Raw genomic sequence first — 9,347 nt, forward strand, 5'->3', positions numbered from 1 at the left:
AGAGTGTAATCATTTGGATTCATATTTGTGTATGCCATTTTTAATGTTATTATAAACTTCCTTGGTTTCATTGAATTTTATCTTAGCTTTAATATATACCTTTATCACATTAAATCACACTGTCTTTAAATAGCTTATAGTCATACTTTTCATGACCTTAGATAGACTCTTACCTCTTTGAGGTATGTATTCATTAAGCTTACCATGTGAAAGACACTGTTCTAACAACAAAGATTAAATAGGTTTTGTTTTATGTCCTGTCCCATATACAGGGACACAGCCAATTGCTGAATCATTGATGAGCCATCTTCAAACCCCAACATGTTTTTAAGTCATCCATTTACTCACTTCTTTCTATTTTTCATTCTTTTCTATGGTTTTAAATTTTTCCCCTAAGAAAGGGACACTTTTTACTTTCCTTCACCTTTGAAATCCTATCTGAGTTTTATCCTCATGTTACTAAATACAAAAAACAATTCCATTTAGATACTCCTATGGTTTAGAAAATGGTTTATTCTCCCCAAGATTCAGTTTTGTTTGTTTGTTTGTTTGTTTTTAATTTGGTCCCCACTATAATGGCTTTAGAAGGACGTGAGACTTGTAAGAGATGAGGCCTAGATGGTGATGTTTAGATTACAGAGGCCTCACCCTCATGAATAGATTAATGATGTCTCATGAAAGAGAGTGAGTTCTAGCTCTTATGAGAAAGAGGTTAATTCCTATAAGGGGAGGAGAGGGTTAAAAAAGAAAGATGACTGCCTCTAAGTCTCTCTTCGTACACACCTGCTATCCTCTCCACTTCTGTCAGGCATTTCGTAACATAGCATCGGAAGCCAGCCTGATGCCAGTCCCATGCCTTTGGACTTTTCAGTCACTAGAATCATAAGCCAAATAAACCTCCATTTTTTTATAAATCACCTAGTATCAGGTATTCCTGTTAGCAATACAATAGTTACCAATATTCTGTTCTGTGTGGTTAAAAATAAGATGATGAAAGTATAATATCACAAATCCCCCAATTCAGTTCCCATGCAAAGAAAAAGTTTTTTTTTTCTTTTCTATTGGTTCACACTGCTTAAGAGTGGTGAAATAATGCAAGCAAATCTTATTCTAAAGAATATACCTGTTATGGGACCAGCAGTTGGCATAATGGCTATGTTGCTGGACTCCCATGTAGTCGAGCACGGTCCAAGTCCCGGACTTGCTGGCTTAAACGCTGGATGCGTTTGCATGCATGCCCAAGATACCAAGAGGAAAATAGAGGAGAAGGGATTGGGGAGTGGTTTCTTGCTTTCTGTCTCTCTGTCTCTCTCTGTATTTCTGGAGAACGCATGCACCCTATAGTAAAAACCTCTCAAAAAAAAAAAAAAGTTAAAGATTTTTTATTTAAATTTATTTATTTACATTCATTCACTATACATCATCACAGCAAACAAAATGAGATTTCCCATCCAGAATACACTGTATATTGGCTCAATCAAGCACATTAACATACATGTTATTGTCAACAATTTTCCATTTCTTGTTTCCTGTATATTTTGTTATTTTTACCATTCTTGATTCCCTATCTCTCCCCCTCTGCCATGTCCCACCCTCCTCCCACACTGTTTCTGGTATCCACGGTTGCTTTCTATGCCTTTTCCCCCCATTTTATTTATTTTCTAAAGAACTTAATTAATCTAAATACTTCCAATAGCAAACGCAGCTGATATATACATATCCATGAACACAAGTCTGACCCTAGGCATAAAGCTCAGTGAGTAGAATGAACATACTACAGAGTATCACCAACTGGGACTAGATAGCTTACTGCAGTCATCAGACATGCGTTTTTTTAATTTCATGAAAAATAGTTTTCATGATTTTTTTCCTCCTGAAACTTTTTTAAAATTAATTAATTTACATTCATCCCCTAATCATCGTCATAGCATACAAAAAGTGTTTTTCCATGCAAAATATACTGCACAGTGGCTTAATCATGTATGTTATCATCAATAATTTTCCTTTTCTAGTTTTATAGATATATTTATATATATTTACCCTTATGTCTGACATGCCCTTTCCCACCCTCTTCTCATACTATCTCTGGTGTCTACAGTTGTCTTCCATTTCTTTTCCCCCCACATTTTATTGATCCCACAATTTCTTAAATAATCTAACTACTTTCAATAGCAAGTTTAGCTGGTAATGTCAAGAAAAGCAGTTTTGAATTGGTAGGGAAAATTGCTTTAAACTTAAACCTGGAAACAGGTTAGTATTCTGTTCAAATAGTAGGTACATGAACCTATTGACAGCTCAAGACAGGATAAAAACTCTTAAAACCGGACAACAAAGCTTAGAAGAAAAGCAGCAATATTTTAGACAAAAGTCACAGAATACTATTTCACCAGTTCAGTCTCATGTACTTAATCTATCCTCTGTTGTGGTTCAATCTTCCTGATTGAATTCTGGGATATAATATTCAACTCCAGACTTGTCCCTACAATTAAATTAGCCATTTTCTTAGTTTTTGAACTCTTATTTCTGTGTGAACACATTCAATTTTCCTGACATAACACTCCCTTGAGAACTTCAACTTCTTGGAGATCTGGTCTGCTGCTAGTAAATTCTTTCAGGTTTTGTTTATCTGAGAATGTTCTTGTCTTTTCTTCCCATATGAAGGATAATCTTGCTGGATACAATATTCTCAGTTGTAATTGCTTTTCTCTTAACACTTTGAATATATTTTCCCATTCTTTCCTTGCTTGCATTGTTTCTGATGAAAGGTCTTCTGTTAGTCTGATGGGATATTCTTTGTAGGTAACTTACCATTTCTCTCTTGCCATTAAAGAAATAACATTTTAATTTTTTAATTTTTTTTTGAGAGGTTTTCGCTATAGGGCGCGTGCACTCGCCAGACAGACAGAGACATAGAGACAGAAAGCAAGAAATCACCCCCCAGGGGGGATGGTCACGCCTCAATCCCTTCTCCTCCATTCTCCTCTCGGGATCTTGGGCACGCACGCACACGCGCCCAGCGTGAGATTTAAGCCACCGGGTCCGAGATGCGAACCGTGGTCGACTACGTGGGAGTCCAGCGACATAGCCATTACGCTAACTGCTGGTTCCCAAGAAATAACATTTTTAAAAAGTTTATTGAGAGCCAATTATGTGCCAGACACCGTTTTAAGTGAAAACAAACATCTATCTTCCATAGAGCTCACATTTTATTGGTGTTCTAACACTATTCCAGTTGGATCAATAACAATACAGACAGTCCCCAAATTAGGAAGTTTTGACTTACAGTTTTTTTTCTTCTACTGGTGCAAGAGCAACATTCATTCAGTAGAAACTGCACTTCAAATTTTGAATTTTGATTTTTCTAAGTTTATTTATTTCTTCAGAGAGACAGAGACTCTCCAGTAGAGTCTTCATGCTGCTATCCACCACAGTCTTAGGAATAGGAACCCAGAACCTTTCAACGTTGGTCCACTTGAATTAATACTGCCCACCACCCGGCCCTAAAATTTGATCTTTTCCTGGGCTAGCAATATGTGGTACAATGCTCTCTCTCACCATGCTAGACAGCACCAGCAAGCCATAGCTCCCAATCAGTTATGGATCTTGAGGTTAAACCAATATTGTACAGTGGACTGTGTTACCAACATTTTTTTCAATTATCGTGCTTTGATTTTGCATACCATTGTGTCTGCAAAATAGCCATTTTCTTTTTCTTTTTTTCTTTAGGTTTTTGCTATAGAGTGTGTGCACTCGCCAGAGAGAGACATTGAGAGGAAAAGTGAGAAATCACTCCCACAGGAGGCCATGGCCATGTCATAATCCCTTCTCTTTCATTTTCCTCCTGGGATTTTGAGCATGCATGCATACATACTTAGCATGATTTTCAAGCTGCCAGATCTGGAACTCAAACCATAGCCATGTGGGAGTCCAGTGCATTAACCAGTACGCCACCTGCTGTCGCCAATACCCATTTTCAACTTGCAATATTTTTAACTTATTAAGGATCTATTGGGATTAACCCCATCTTAAGTCAAATAGCAGCTGTAACAGCTACAATTTAGGGAATGTGTGGTTATGCATTTGACCAGGCTAATCATTTTGCATTCAATTCAACAAATACTTAACCAGTGCCTAAAGTATTCTAGACTATCCTGTCTACTTTGAATATAACAGTAAATAAAACTTACATTCTGCTGGAAAAACAGAGGCACTGAGCAATGCCCACAGTAAATTAGCAAATTATAGAATATATTAGAAGGTGACTGTTGTGGAGACTAAAGAGAGAGCAGAATAAGCTACCACAGGATCTTTTGCCACTTTAAATAGGGTGATCAGTTAAGCCCCACTGAAAAGGCAACATGCACGCCCTGCAGTGCAGTAGTTGAGCACTGTGCCCTGTGGAGACAGATTCCACATGGTCAACTGCAGCTTGAAGAACAATTTGGACCCACATGCATGTCCAGAATCCTGACAGAATGGAGAAATGGAGGGAAAAAAGACTGCAGCAGCATGACCAGGTCCCACTGAGGGTACTTTCTCTCTCCCTTTCTCATACATAGAGGTGCTCACTGACAATAATGAAAAGAAAAGAAAAGAGAAAAAGAAAAGGAAGAAAAGGAAAGAAAAAAAAAGGAAAGAAAAGAAAAGAGAAGGTGTAAGCATAGCTAAAGGAAATGAGCAAGTTCATCCTGTGGATACCTGGGAGCTATAAGGAAGAAAGAACTGCCTATAAAAAGTGACAATGTGGGTTTTAGGCACATACTCCAGTATGTCTGGAACAGCAAGGAAGCTACTGTGTCTGTAAGCAAATGTGGAAAAAAAATAGGTGAGATCACAGAGGCCCGGGGAGCCTCTTTAGGCCTTTTTGTCTTTGACACTAAATAAAATAGGCAACCTTGGAAAGTTTGCAATAAGATGAAGGTCTTTTTAAATTTTCGAATGATAGCTTGAGCTGCAATGCTGGAACTAAATCATGAACAAGGACAAGGATAAAGGAAGGGGGATCAGTGAGGAACCTACTGCAAAAATCCTGGTAGAGACAACGGTGTTAACACTAAGGGAGCAGGGGCACTTATTTACAGGATGAAGAAAGAGAAAATGACAGTGTGCTGTCTCTAAAAGCTGAACTTTTAATTACTATGTCTGCTGTCTCCTGCTGAGACCACTTTCAGCTCAAAATATATCTAAGAAAGGCGGTGTAACTGCTTCGACGATGCCTGATCATTTCATGGAGTGAGGTTTTAAATTATTAAAGAGAATACTACTTTTATACCCAATTTTCAAGTCCTGCTCATTCTTCAAAGCCCATACCGAGTTTGACTTGTTACTCTGGCTCTCACTTAAAATCCTATCAGTACTGTATTTGACGCTTCATATGTTCTTTTCCATCTTTGCATAGGTCTTTATGATTTTTTTCAGCTGTTTTGTGAATACTTCAGGGAATGAAACAAGATTCTGAGCCAGGAGATAGAACTCTAATTGACAGAGAGTTCGGACATACAGCACAAAGGTGGAGTCACAACAGCCAAGCTTTCACTACACGCTAGAAACTGCTTGTGCACGAGACAGCTTGCAGCAATGATGGACATAGTCACCACCTGCAGCATGGCCTAAAGCAATAGCATCCCCAAACAAAGATTATGGACTTGGTGGCCCCAGGGCACCAGACAAAGAGTACAGATTCCCAAGGTCAGTTAGCTGGCCCCCCATCCCCTGAAAACCTTAATAGCGAGTTGCCTTGATTATCAATTTAAAAAGGGAACCAATATCCTGACTTTATAAACAATTTTAGGTTTTTTTGAAGCCTACTTCCTTCTCAGAGTCAGGCCCTTGCTCAGACTGCTAGGTAAAATGCCCTGACAGGAGCCTCAGGTGGGCAGCCCTCTTTGGGACCCTTCCTGTTCAGGAGAATTTCTGTTTCAATAAAACTCTGTTTTATTACTTACCTCCTCCTCTGTTCACATTTCTCATTCTTTGTGATCATGAGACAGAAACTCAGAAACTCAGGAATTCTGCAACAATACATCTGTCCCCAACATGGTCTGGAATAAAATAGATTCAGAAATCTTCAAATATTAACTGATTGATAGCATTCCACTTTGAAAGTGGCTTACAGATAATGCAAATATAAAGTTATTTTAGAATTCTGATATAGAGGGGCCAGAAGATGGTGTGGTGTTAGGGCACTGTACTGTCACATGGCAGACAAGGATTCAAGTCCCGGGCCCTGCAACTTGAAACTCACACCAGCCACATGTGTAAGCGTGCCCAAGACCTCTGGAGGAGAATGGATGCGAGGGATTGTGGCATGGCCATCCCTCCCCGCAAGTGATTTCTCACTTATCCTCTCACCATCTCTGCTTCTCTCCCTCCCTCCTTCTCTCTCTCTCTAGTAAGCACACACACCCTAAGGCAAAGACCTCTAAAAAAGAAAAAAAAAATTCTGATATAGAAAGAGGGATGGTAAAAAGTCTGTGCTATATATGTAAACCTTGGCAATAATGCCATATGATACATAGAAAAGGAATTTATTATGAAAGCAAAATTTCTCATATTTATACAGTATATTACTGTTTATTTAATCTTTTCACTCGAATAATTTAATTTGATCACTGTAGTGCCCCATGATTTTATTATGTTGATACTTTTTTAAAAAGACCAAAATTATCAAATAATGTTTGATGAATGATGCATAATGTATCAAGGGAAAAAATCAATCTCAAATTACATTTAAATTCTGTGCACTGTACCTTCAGGATTTATATTTTTATAAGAACTAGTGAAAAGCAGAAAAGATAATTAATCAAGAGTACAGTGTGATGACCTGAAAGTAGTATTAGTTCTATTGTAAACATTTCGACCTTCTTCAAACATGTTCCACCCACAGATCCACACACACGGCTTCTCACAGGTGAATTAAGCACATCCTTAAAACTGACCTTTCTCTCCTCCTTCAGCACTTTGCCATTTGATGTGGGGTTTAAATGTCATCTACTCGTTTTTCCTTTTTCTCTCAACCAAAGACCATTAATCATGTCCATCTGTATGTGACATTGCACAGAGTCGTATTAACTCCTATGCATGCCTATAGCTACCATCACTCTTGGGTAGAATGACCACATCTGAGTTCTCAACCCTTCTTCACATTTTCACCATGCATTCCTTCCACTGAACTCAAATACTTCAATACAGCTTCCCTCTCCATTATCTGTGCTAATGACACAGCGGGATAAGTGAGAGCCACCAAAAACTTGCAACCTAGATTTAGCCTTTTATCCTCTGCTGCCCTTTCCATGAGTTGCTAATGAGCAGTGAAGTTGACAGATCGAAATGTCATCTCTTTCTGCCCTCTGATATAAGTGTTAATGAAAAACAATATGACAAGGAGCTGACAGGACATGAGGCAAAGGAAAGTAAGGGCCTGGCTGACCTGGATGCCTTTACATCTTAGTTTATTTTAGGTATTTCTTCTGCGAATTGCCCTGTGATTGGGGGTTGAATATTGTACTCTTCTTATTTAAGACTTTGTGACCAAGTAAGTCATTGAATATTCTCAAACCACAGATTTGTCATCTATTCTGGTCAGCCACTAAAATATTCATGGCACTTTCACAACTCAAAAGTGTAAGACATAGCTTTCTATTCAGATGTAGTCTCTTCTAACCTTTCACTAATAAACTCAGAAAAACCTAGAAAAAAATGTACAAATCTTAACAGAAAATCATGAATCATGGTCATCTTACTGCCAGGAAATGAGAGGATTTTCCACTAACTCTTACTCAATAGAGCTACCTTCAGAATCCCCCACAGTGGGGACCAACAGGTAGTGTAATGGCTATGTTGCTGGACTCCCTTGTAGTCGACCGCGGTTCGAGTCCCAGACCCGGTGGCTTAAACTCATGCGGGGCGCATGTGTGTGTTTGTGCCCAAGATCCCGAGAGGAGAATGGAGAAGGGATTGTGGTGTGGCCATCCTCCCTGGGGGGGTGATTTCTCGCTTTCTGTCTCTCTATCTCTCTCTCTCTGGCGAGCGCACGTGCCCTATAGCAAAAATCTCTCCAAAAGAAAAGAAAAGAATTTCCCACAGTTGCTTGTGCATATTTTGCTGTCATCAATGGAAGGTACTTCCACGGCTAGAAGCAAATGGAGAAAGTGGTTGAACCCTCATAACTTGCTAAACTTTTAATGAGAGCCAGCTATTGCAATAGGAAATTTAGTTACTATCCTTCAGAACATTATAATTCTCTTGAAACAAACCCCTACTCCCAATGCCTCTTTCTCTACTTCTCTTCAGAAAATAATTTCTGGAAACCAGCACATGTTAGACATTTAACATTTTACTTGTTAGAGTCATAACAAGAGCAACAACAAATTACAGAAATAGGAAGAGCCGGTGATGGCCTATACTGAGATGGAAAGTTATAGGACCCTCTCAGAGGAAAATACCACTAAATCCAAAGATCTGCTCTTAGATGACATAATGGTTACATCACTGGGCTCCCATGTAGTCGACCTCAGTTCAAATCCCAAACCCAGTGTCTTAAACTCACGCTGGGTGCGTGTGCATGTGTGCCCAAGATCACGAGAGGAGAATGGAGAAGGGATTGCAGTGTGGCCATCCCCCTGGGTGGTGATTTCTCGCTTTCTGTCTCTCTGTCTCTCTCTGTCTTTCCAGCGAACGCATGGACAATATAACAAAAACCTCTCCAAAAAGAAAAAAAATCTGCTCTTAGAGAGATGGCTGTTAGAGAGTGAGAACTTGAAGAGAAACCAAAAAACATACAGCTGCAGATGTTCCCTAGTATTCAGTGAACCCTAGAGAGGTAACTATTTACCCTGTTTACTGGCAAATATCAGGATTGGAGAAAATTCACATATTACAGACTGGGTAAATGGAAAGAACATAACATTCACAGGATTTGGAATTAGAGTTCTATGTTTCAAACTGGATCTGATTTTACATAAGTCGCTGGACTTTGTAGAGCTTCAGATTGTCATCTGTGAAATAGAGATAATATTTACTCCATAAAGTGGTTAAAAAATACATTTAAAAATTATTCATATGGAATTGCTTCAAAACCTTTAAAACACAAGAGAAATACTAACTATACAAAGCTATGATGAAAAAACATACGAGGAATCTTCCAAAAGTTTGTGGGAAATGTACGTCATGAAAAAACTATGCATGTATTTAGTTTTTGAACCAAAATAAATTCATGCGTTAGTACTATTTTTCCATGAAGTTTAAAGTCCCATTGCATGTCATCCCCAGTTATTTAAATAAGTTCAGTTGTTTATTCAGGTATAAAATCACTATTTTATTTAAACGAACTACATTCATTATACAAA

General features: G+C 38.5%; 1 long non-coding RNA gene across 1 annotated transcript in view; it reads right to left on the reverse strand.

The window, feature by feature from the left end:
- LOC102471391 (uncharacterized) overlaps positions 1 to 7,196 on the reverse strand; it is a 51,143-nt gene extending 43,947 nt beyond the window's left edge. The window contains exons 1-2 of the long non-coding RNA XR_334586.1: positions 6,939 to 7,196; positions 5,946 to 6,041 (exon numbers count right to left, since the gene is read on the reverse strand). This is a non-coding gene — a long non-coding RNA (uncharacterized LOC102471391). The remainder of the gene's footprint in view (positions 1 to 5,945; positions 6,042 to 6,938) is intronic.
- Positions 7,197 to 9,347: the final 2,151 nt, after the last annotated feature.

The sequence above is a fragment of the Tupaia chinensis genome, unplaced genomic scaffold (assembly GCF_000334495.1).
Source record: "Tupaia chinensis unplaced genomic scaffold, TupChi_1.0 Scaffold000244_1, whole genome shotgun sequence".
NCBI lineage: Eukaryota > Metazoa > Chordata > Mammalia > Scandentia > Tupaiidae > Tupaia > Tupaia belangeri.